Here is an 11,339-nt window from a genome sequence, read left to right as displayed (position 1 = left end):
ACCATGGAAGTGTCTTTGGACAACACTGGCTCTCTCAGCTAAGTAATGGAAATGAGCATCACCTCCTAGAATCAGACATGACTGGAAAGGGGAAATCTTGACTTTTACCTATAGACAAAATCTTGCCATACTGAAAGGTCTACTGTCTGCGCGTACAATATATTCTATGAAGATTTTGAAAGAGCATCTTTGGGACAACCACGATCTGGATAACTGAGAATCTCCATAGAAATATGGCTATGCACTTTCGTATGAATACCCTTCAAATGGTGCAGGAGTATGAACAGATTTCTGGAATATAAATCCTTCTATCCTCTATAGGATAGAAGATCCTCTGTCAGGACTGGATGAGAAGGAAAACGTCTTCAAAGGGGGGGGGAATCCAGTTGCCTTTTGAAAAAGCATGTTTGGGATTTCCAGATCAATAGGAAGTCTGGCCTGTTCTAACCAGCTAGAAAGCAGATCTCTTTCCTGAAGTTGTGATATAATACAGAATACCATTTAATGAAATAGATGAAGCTTCTTCAAATCTTTGAAAAAAGGAAAAAAAAAATCTTCTTTCTTACTGTCTTTTTTACTCTATCTACCCCACTGATCTTGTATACCATTGTAAAATTACAGTAAATAAAACAGTATAAAACAATCAAAAAGAGAGATCCAGGGTGACAAATTTAAGCTTCCTTCCTCCATGATGAACCACTTCTACGTATAAGCAAAAGATAAAACACAAACATCCAAACAACAGCTACATGAATGAGATCACTTCGCCGTGTGCTCAATCTTACACTAAAGCCGCAGGTGTTTCACAGTGTGTAAAGGAAGCATCTCTTTTTGAAGCATTAAAAGGCAGCCATGTCATTTGCAAGACATGGCTGCTTTGAAAGCATTATGAGAAGTTTTATATCCAAATATATTTTATTCCTTATACTATTTCCATTTTACCCTTAAAATATTCACAGAATCCACAACAGTCTGAGAATCGGTGTCTCCACTAGATAATGGATGGTCAAGAAACTAAATTAATCAAGTAAAAATAGCAAATGGGGGGAAATCCCTTTCTCAAACTTCCTCAACTCCCCTCAAATAAGTTACTCAGACCTAATCCACATATCAAAGGATAAGATCTACAAACAAAGAATTATGTCTCCCAGCGGAAGTGCATGTTCACAAGAATAAACATACATACCTACATACCCATGCCCCTCAACCTAGAATCAACACATGACACCCCGGACAAGCTCCCCCTACAAAAATCTGCTGCTGTAAGCCATTTCTCGGCAGCCTATCCTTAAAAGCAAACTGTTTTGCTTTTAGGAGTAAGTATTTCTTCTTTCCTCACAGCTGTCTGGATCTCATTTTTATTTATTCTTGTGCAGCCCTGGCTCAAATTGGAACCCCAGATTATTCTTCTGACAGTGTTCCCCAGGTGTCTGTATGTGCATGCCTGGGAGTGTGTTGTATATGTATACACAAGCAACATTTCCACTGAGAATGTCAAAGAAGGTAGGTGGCAGCTTAAATGTGCACATATATAAGAGATATCCACAGGGAGAAGGTCAAAAAAGTCAAGATGGCCATCAGGATCATGCAATCAAAGCCCGGCCCTTTTTTATGTTATTGTGGATACCCCGGCATGCAATGGTAGCCAAGACACATTTTGAACCAGTTACTTTTTTATTTCTTGTTCCTTTCTGCTCCTTTGGTAAAGTTGTTTATTCATTTTGCCTAGCCACTACTATTATGTAGTGCAAGTGAAGAGAGACTGCCAAAGAGAGAAAAATTGAGACGCCTAGAGCAGTAAGTGGGGGCTGGTTGGCTTTATCTTGTCTCCCAGCACAATGAAGAAAATTAAAACTCAGCTAACTAAAGTCCAGATGAAGAGCTTACATATAGCAAAGCAAAACGCATACCGTGCTTGAAAGAATGCCCCAGTCAGCCTAGTCTAATGGATACTTGCTGGGATGCTGGAAAGGAGTAAATTGGGATTTCCAAGGAAGGTAATATCACAAGGAAGGATCGGCATGCTCAGCACAGCAAATAAAGCAGAGCTTGTAGCATTGAACAGCAGCATACAAAGGAGAGGCAAACAATACATTTAGCGGCTATGAATCTCCAGGGCAAGATAAAGAGGCAGGTTAAGGAACGTTTACAGGAGAAAAGAGCCTGAAAATAACATTCCTTCCATGCTCTGACTCAGTTGTATTCAATTGCTACAATACAAGGATCAGACTCCAAACTGCAAAAATCTTGGCCTACTTCTCAGATTGTAAACCACCGGCTGCGTGTACAGCTACAACTGCAGATGAAGTTCAGTGACTTTTATTTCTATAAATCAGACTTCCCACAGATGGAAAGTTGAGTTCATGGGCAGAAGGTTAGAATCACCATTTTCCGAGATTTCTCCTGTTTATCGTCTTCTCCTCTTTATTTGGAAGAAAGGAAGTTATTTACTTTGAAAAGGCCCACTTGTTGAGTGAATTTTGCCCTATTTTACAACCCTTCTTGCCACAGTTGTTAAGTGAATCCCTGCAGTTGTTCAGTTTGTAACATGGTTGTTAGGTGAACCTGGCTTCCCCATTGACTTTGCCTGTCAGAAGGTGGCAAAAGTTGATCCCATGACCCCAGGACTTTACAGCCATCATAAATATGAGACAGTTACCAAGCAGCCAAATTTTGATCACGTGACCATGGAGTGCTGCAACAGTCGTAAGTGTCCAAACTGAGCATAAGTCACTTTTATCAGTGCCATTGTAACTTCGAACAGTTGCTAAATGAATTGTAAGTCGAGGACTACATAACAATAACAATAAAAATAATAATAGCAATAGCAATAACAACAACAACAACAATAATAATAACAATAACAACAATAAAAATAATAAAGTTTGAAGGGACCTTGGAGGTCATCTAGTCCAACCCCTTGCTCAGGCAGGAAACCCTATGCCATTTCAGAGGGGGCTGCACTTTGGAAGAGAAATAGCGGCAGCTCTGATTCCCCCCTGCCAGCTGTCCCCCTCCATCCCCCTGCCCGGCGCCCCTTCTATACAATCCTACATGACTGTGGTGTAGATGAGAGGCTCGGCCAGCCAGGAGGGCGGCTTTCCTCCACAGAGACGTCCCAGCCCTCCTGCCCCCCTAGCCAGACCCCCTCGCCTTCCCCCAGCTGGGACCTGCTGACCCCCCCACCCTCCTGCACCCACGCCAGTCCAAGACTCCTGCAGCCCCCCCAAGACTCCTGCTCCCCCAGCTGGGACCGCCAGCAATTCTGCAATTAGGAGCTCTCCCCCCCACTGGGACCTCCTGCCCCCACTCCAGCCAACCCCTGAGCATCCCACCCCGACCAAGGTGAAGGGAAGACGAGGCAGAGAACTGGTTGTTAAATTATTTGAAGCTCACCACTGCCTTCCTCTGTGGATAAAAGTCCCCAAACCTGGAACACAGTGTGTGTGTTTGTGCACGCGCGCATACGCTTGCCTGCTAGCAGTTTGGGGAGGTGAGGAGTTTGTGGGGCACCGAGTTGTCCCCACATTGAGTTAGCCAGTGCAATTTGTTCCGTTCCAACCCAGCTGGGTCCAGGGAGTGACATTGAGCAGGCCATGCCCACCTGCTAGAGAACTGGTGGTACTCAAATATTGCCATATCCTAAAAGTGGTACAATCTCTGAAAAGGTTGAAATGCCCTGCACTAGGACTCGGTGATTCCTCTCACAGTTGCTACTATTGAGCAAGGTACCTGTACATTTGGTTTTTCTTGCCTAAATGTAGAACCTTACTTTTTTCACCATTGAATGTATTTATCAATATAAGCATACCAATAAGATTGCAATTCCTGCTCAAATAGGTCATAAAATGCTTAGCAATGGAAATTCTAGTGGTCGTAAGTCAAGGATCTATACTCCTCCAAACCTATAATTTCCTTAGGCAGTCTATCTTATCTGAAAGTAAGAGTCCTCTAGGTCCTCCAGAAACAATAAGGAAAGCAGAAGACCTTTGTTTTGGTCCAAATATCATGCACCAGGCTCCTATCTGGAAGATTGTAGGATGCAATACTGTTATCTGAAACAGGCAATTTCCATACACTTTTTGAAATACCCAAAAATGCAATGTGTGCATTTAGCTCAAACTTCTGCAAACTGGAAACAGTATTGGCCTCTTAAGGCTGGGAAGAAAGAATTATGAAACCAGACTTGAATACCCAAACCCTGGAATGAAAGGAGGTGTAGTGTTCCCCTGATGTTTCCAAAAAGCAAAGCTTTTGTCCGATGTTTTCTTTCCTCAGTATCTTGAATATATTCTGAAGGACGGCACCTTTAGGCTTTTTGAAGTAAATCAAGCAATACTCATGATTCCTGCCTAAATGTGGAGTCTTGTAAGACCATTTATGATCACACTTTCAACATGTATGGCCTACACATAGCTACACTTAACCAACCCAAGTGCATTTTATCATTATCTTTCCTAGCTCTGTTATTTGTTTTCAAGTCAGCCAACCACGGGCTGTTTCTGTCAGTTGATAATGTCAGTTTAGGGAAGATCCACATGCCTTCTCAATTGTGATGCTGTGATCTTTTTCTCATTGATCTTTTTTCCTAAGCTAACCCCAACCCTAGAGGTTGGTTAGGGTTAAGATCTGGCTATTCTATCAGACTTTTGAACCAGACTGAGGAAAATCCCCATTTTTAGGAATTATAGATTTAGTTGTTCACCATTTATTGTTTATTTATGTTCACCATTTTTATTTATTTGAAGTTTTATTTGATTTTAATTATATGTATTGTTTGATTTTTATTTTTATTTTGCTTTTTTTATATGTTACTCTGATTTTGAGTTGGCTTGCCATTTAAAGTCTCTATCATCTATCATCTATCGTCTATCATCTATCATCTATCTATCATCAGTCATCTATCTATCTATCTATCTATCTATCTATCTATCTATCTATCCATCCATCCATCCATCCATTCATCTATATCTATCTATCTATCTATCTATCTATCTATCTATCTATCTATCTATTTATTATCTACTATCTATCTATCATCTATCTATCATCTATCTACAGTTTGCACAATATCTCTATTGAAATGGAGACCAAGATTTCCTGGGATCTTTCATTAAGGAACAAGCCATTTAATACTAAAATATCCATGTCAAATATTGGGGCTCTTTCTTTTAGTTATTTCTAAAGCAATCCTGCAGCACACATACCCCCTCCCATTCTTTTTCTCTCCAAATTACAAAATGATATAAATATAAACTTTTATAAAGCTATAAATCTCATGCAATCAGGAAGTTATTGCCTTTGATGAAACACAGAATTCTTTTATTCGGCTGCATAGAATTGACACATACCTTGATTTTATTTATTACCCCTACCAAAAGGATTTTGTCTGTCTTGCCTATTCTTAGCACCTCTTTCTCCTTTCCCCTACCTCTTACAACTGTCTGATAAAGTCCATCTCACAGAATTTACTTCATTTAGCTGATGAAATAGGTTTGATCAATATACACTATAAAAAAATTGATTAGAGTTAAAGGTGTCACTTTGGCTGCAAACCAGCATACTTGCTACCTCTTTGGAAACTATCATAATAACATACATCATAGCTTTTATTTTCTAAAAAAAAAAATTCTTTTAGTGAACGTTCAAAATATAGATGTCAGGAAAATCACCTTCATAAAAGCAACCAGATTTGGGTCCCATTTTTTAAAAAAACCAAGAAATACTTTGCAGTGCAACTCTCGTGTATTGCAGAAAGAGTGAGAAAGAGGGAGGGAGGGAGGGAGGGAGGGAGGGAGGGAGGGAGGGAGGAAGGGAGAGAGAGAGAAAAAACATGCAGTCAATTATTTCATTGTTTGGGATTTTTTTTCTTTAAAAACTTCTTAAATGTTCAGAGTTTATGGGAATGAATACAGAATGTGAACAGAGACATCTAGTGGATCTCATCTGCTATATTTTTTTAAGTCATATCAAAGTGACTGACTGGAAAATGAGAACCAGTTTAATGTAGTGGTTAAGGCAATTGGTTAGACACTAGGAGACAGTGAGTTCTAGTCCCACTTTAGGCATGAAGCCAACTGGGTGACTTTGGGCCAGTCATTCTTTTTCAATCTAGGAAGGAGGCAAGGGAAATCTTACCAAGAAAACTGCAGGAACCTATCCAGGCAGTTGTTAGGAACCAACATGAACTTGGGGGGTACCAAAAACAACAACAACAACAATAATAATAATAATAATAATACTTCAGTGACACATTACCTTGACGTGGTGTAGGGTTTGTGTGCTCTGAGGAAAATGAGAATTATGCCAGAGGTCCAACCATTACTGGACAGGTCTCATCAGAGGAGTCAGACAAAGAGTGTCTCTCCCATAAAAAATATGGTGAGACTTAAATTTCAGGAAGCTATACTGGCTCGGGTTAAAAAGGTCCACACTAAATGTTGGGAGTTTCTGGATATCTGGTGAAAAATGGGCTACAGGACCCAGGATTTTCGTCTAAGCAACAAGGGCAAGCAAAGGTGTTTACCTGTCGCAAATATACAGTGATTGAAAACAAAGAAATAATGAGCTCACACCTTCATGGGGCTTGAAACACCTGTTAATCTGATTTTAATAATAATAATAATAATAATAATAATAATAATAATAATAATAATAATAATAATAATAATAATAATAATAATAATAATAATAATAATAGAGTTGGAAGGGACCTTGGAAGTCTTCTAGTCCAACCCCCTGCTCAGGCAGGAAACCCTATACCATTTCAGACAAATGGTTGTCTAGTCTCTTCTTAAAAACTTCCAGTGTTGGAGCATTCACAACTTTTGGAGGCAGGTTGTTCCACTGATTAATTGTTCTAACTGTCAGAAAAATTTTCCTTAGTTCTAGGTTGCTTCTCTCCTTGATTAGTTTCCATCCATTGCTTCTTGTCCTTCCTTCAGGCGCTTTGGAGAATAGCCTGACTCCCTCTTCTTTGTGGCAACCCCTGAGATATTGGAACGCTGCTATCATGTCACCCCTCGTCCTTCTCTTCATTAAACTAGACATTACCCAATTCCAGCAACTGTTCCTTATATGTTTTAGCCTCCAGTCCCCTAATCATCTTTGTTGCTCTTCTCTGTACTCTTTCTAGAATCTCAACATCTTTTTTACATCGTGGTGACCAAAACTGGATGCAGTATTCCAAGTGTGGCCTTACCAAGGTGTTATAAAGTGGTACTGACACTTCACATGATCTGTTATGATCTGTTATTACAGATCAAGTCCAACAAGAAGAGGATATTTGAAATGAGTGTACCAGTTCTAGAAAGAACAACATCCAGAATCAGAAATAACAGAGCAGAGGCTAGCAGATCAACATTGATTTATAATAGGAAATAAAATATTCACAGAAGCAGAATTGAAAGAACTGCAAAGGTTTACCCAAGGCAAAAAAAATCAAAGCCTTGCCAGAAGTAACTTAGAATGTAGAGGCAAACCAGGGGGAGCTGGCAGTAGAAGAATCTGGCAGAGATATAAAACTGTTTTCATTTTGAAACCAGGCACCCTCTCCTCTGCCTTAGGAAGAACAAAGCCATCTAAATAAGTAAAAGAATTGAAACAAAGAATAACTTGAGCATCTAGAGCAGCACAAAAACATCAGAACAAAGCTGCCTGCTTTGAAGCTTATTCCAAAGAAACATCTAGCATAAGCATTAAAAGATGCAAATACTGCAATATTAAGTATAAGCACCAACTCACTGCAAGAAACAAATCAACTAATGTACAGCACAGCTGCAGTTATAAATGAATGCCTGGGATGCAAAATCAACAAAGAAGAAAAAAACCCAAATAGGTTACCACAAAAATGGAAGATTAGACTGGAAAATAAGATCAGCAAGTTGAGATAAGACACAAGCAAATTAGAACAGATGAAAGAAAAGAAGCTGAAGAACAAGAAGACCAAAGAATATCTAATCAAGAAATACTACTTAGAAACAAGGAAGATCAGAGAAGAGCAACTAAGATGATCAAAGGCCTGGAGACTAAAACATATGAAGAACGGCTGCAGGACTTCGGATTGGCTGGTCTAAAGAAAAGAAGAAATAGGGGAGACATGATTGTAGTATTCCAGTATTTGAGGGGCTGCCACAAAGAAGAGAGGGTCAAATTATTCTCCAAAGCACCAGAGGGCAGGACAAGAAACAATGGATAGAAACTGATCAAAGAGAGAAGCAACCTGAAATTAAGGAGAAACTTCCTGACAGTGAGGACAATTAACCAGTGGAACAGCTTGCCTTCAGAAATCGTGGGCGCTCCATCACTGGAGGTTTTTAAGAAGAGACTGGACAGTCACTTGTCTGAGATGGTATAGGTTCTCCTGCTTGAGCAGAGGACTGGACTAGAAGACCTCCAAGGTTCCTTCCAGCTCCATTCTACTCTAAGGAAGCACTAGAAATAATAAAGCAGCAAATAACAGCTATAGCCAATATCTGAAGGACAATGATGAAGATACATTGAAGTTAGTATACTGGTGGGACCATAAAATAAAGTCATAGAAAATAAAGAGGCTAAAGTGCTCTGGGACTTTAGAATTCAAACAGACAGGCACCCTGCCATATAACACCCCAAACTTAACAATTGTTGATAGGAAAGACAAAAAAGTTTGGATAGTGGACTTGGCAGTACCTGGAGACAGCAGAAGAGAAGCAAAACAACTGGAGAAGATAACAATTTTATTATTATTATTATTATTATTATTATTATTATTATTATTATTATTATTATTATTATTATTATTATTATTATTAAAGATTTAATCTTCAATACAGAACTTAACAGTTCAAGTCCTAACCAAAGACCTAAGAGATGTTAAGGTAATGTCTGAGTATATAGGCAGTTCCGAGTCAGATGGCTATTTTGCAAAGTCAGGATATTCAGGTCTAATAAGTTTAAAATTTCCATGTCTCTAGGCAGCTCTTGGGGTATTGCTCCAAGAGCTCCTATTACTATTGGTACAACCATTGGTTTCTTCCTCCACAATTGCTCAACTTGCAGCATTATTATTATTATTGATCACCGCACAATCAGTCAGATGTTCAGACTGGGTTTGGCATTTTTGTCTACCTATTGAGTCCTTACCTTTTGCAATTGACTGATGGCGAATTTGTCAATGCCAATAGTGTTCAAGTGGTGCTCCAGTTGTTTTGGGATTGCACCCAAGACACCTATTACTGTTGATAGTACCCTTGCTTGCTTTTGCCACAGTTGTTCTATTTCTATTTGTAGGTATTTTGTTATCTTCTCCAGTTCTTTCTCTTCTCTTCTGCTGTCTCCAGGCACTGCCACATCCACTATCCAGACTTTTTTTGTCTTATCGACAATTGTTAAGTTTGGGGAGTTTTGTGGCAGGTGCCTGTCTATTTGAATTCTAAAATCCCAGAGCTATTTAACTTCATTATTTTCTATGACTTTCTCCATTTTATGGTCCCACCAGTTCTTGCTTGCAGGCAAACAATATTTCTTGCAAATCTTCCAATGCCCCATTGTTGCTACTTTGACATGCCATTGTTTGTAGTCAGAAAGGTAGTTCCAATCATAATAGGTGCCTTCTGTGCAATTCCAAAAAGATTCAAGCCCCACTTGAACACCATTGGCACTGACAAATTCACCATCAATCAATTGCAAAAGGTGGCTTAATATGGTACAGCTTACATCCTGCAATGATATCTGTCACACCATCAAACATCTGCCTATCCCAGATCCTTGGGAAGGACTCAATAGCAAACAAAATTGTCTATCCAGTCTGAACATCTGTGTGACAAAATAACAATAATTGCAAACTGAACCAGAACAAGGGTGCTATTTTATTCAATCTATTAGTAATTAACAGGGATCTTCTTTCTCAAGTTTAAGTTTAGACTAACTCACTAGATTTCAGTACTGACTGCATAAATCTACCATTTTTCCCTAAGACACCATGCTAGGGATAAACATGAAATAATGGAGCTATGTACCCTTTTTGAATTGCTCTGAAATGATTCTGTGATTACAATGCCATTTTCAGTTCAGGGGCAAGAGTTATAGAGGACTCTAGGTAAGGGTGTATCTATGGTAAAAATGATGCTACAACGCACATGATCAAATACATGAGCTTGACTTTTTTTCTTTTTTATCTTCTTTCTACAGACAGCCTGGGCACAATAGACTGTATCATGATCAGAGGGTGTTGTGGGGAAAGAATCAGGTTCCCAACTAGTGCCTAACACTCAAAATAAGAAGAGTGAATCAGGAAAATGCAATCTTAGAATGTTTGAGAAAGGATAGCATATCTATCTCTCTATCTAAATAGAATAGAATAGAGTAGAGTAGAGTAGAGTAGAGTAGAGTAGAGTAGAGTAGAGTAGAGTAGAGTAGAGTAGAGTAGAGTAGAGTAGAACGGAACGGAACAGAACAGAACAGAACAGAACAGAACAGAACAGAATAGAATAGAATAGAATAGAATAGAATCTGGAAGGGACCTTGGAGGTCTTCTAGGCCAAGCAGGAGAACCTATGCCATCTCAGACAGGTGAATGTCTAGTCTTTTCTTTAAAATCTCCAGTGATGGAGATTTTTGTCTGTCTGTCTGTCTGTCTGTCTGTCTGTCTGTCTGTCTGTCTGTCTGTCTGTCTGTCTCTCTCTCTCTCTCTCTCTCTCTCTCTATCTATCTATCTATCTATCTATCTATCTATCTATCTATCTATCTATCTATCCATCTCTGTCTGTCTGTCTGTCTGTCTGTCTCTTTCTCTCTCTCTCTCTATCTATCTATCTATCAATCTATCTATCTATCTATCTATCTATCTATCATCTATCTATCTATCTATCTATCTCTATCTCTATCTCTCCATCTCTGTCTGTCTGTCTGTCTGTCTGTCTGCCTGCCTGCCTGCCTACCTGCCTACCTACCTACCTACATACATACATACATACCTATCTATCTATCTATCTATCTATCTATCTATCTATCTATCTATCTATCTATCTATCTATCTATCTCTCTCTATCTCTCCATCTCTGTCTTTCTGTCTGTCTGTCTGCCTGCCTGCCTGCCTGCCTGCCTGCCTACCTACCTACCTACCTACCTACCTACCTATCTATCTATCTATCTATCTATCTATCTATCTATCTATCTATGGGTCAACAAGAAATAACAGCCCCCAGTGTTGCAATTATTTTGGAAGCCAGGAGCAGGGACTTTGAAATTCTTGGCTATCTATATAATAGCAAAACTATCAAGCACAGCCTGGATAATCACAGAGTTTTCATAGCTGCCATTAGCAGCCAGAGGGCACTTGAATATCATCAAACACTAAT

Source organism: Protobothrops mucrosquamatus, unplaced genomic scaffold (genome assembly GCF_001527695.2).
Source record: "Protobothrops mucrosquamatus isolate PMUCROS unplaced genomic scaffold, P.Mucros_1.0 scaffold3046, whole genome shotgun sequence".
Taxonomy (NCBI): domain Eukaryota; kingdom Metazoa; phylum Chordata; class Lepidosauria; order Squamata; family Viperidae; genus Protobothrops; species Protobothrops mucrosquamatus.
The sequence above is the reverse complement of the archived record's forward strand: the minus strand, read 5'-3'. Positions refer to the sequence as shown.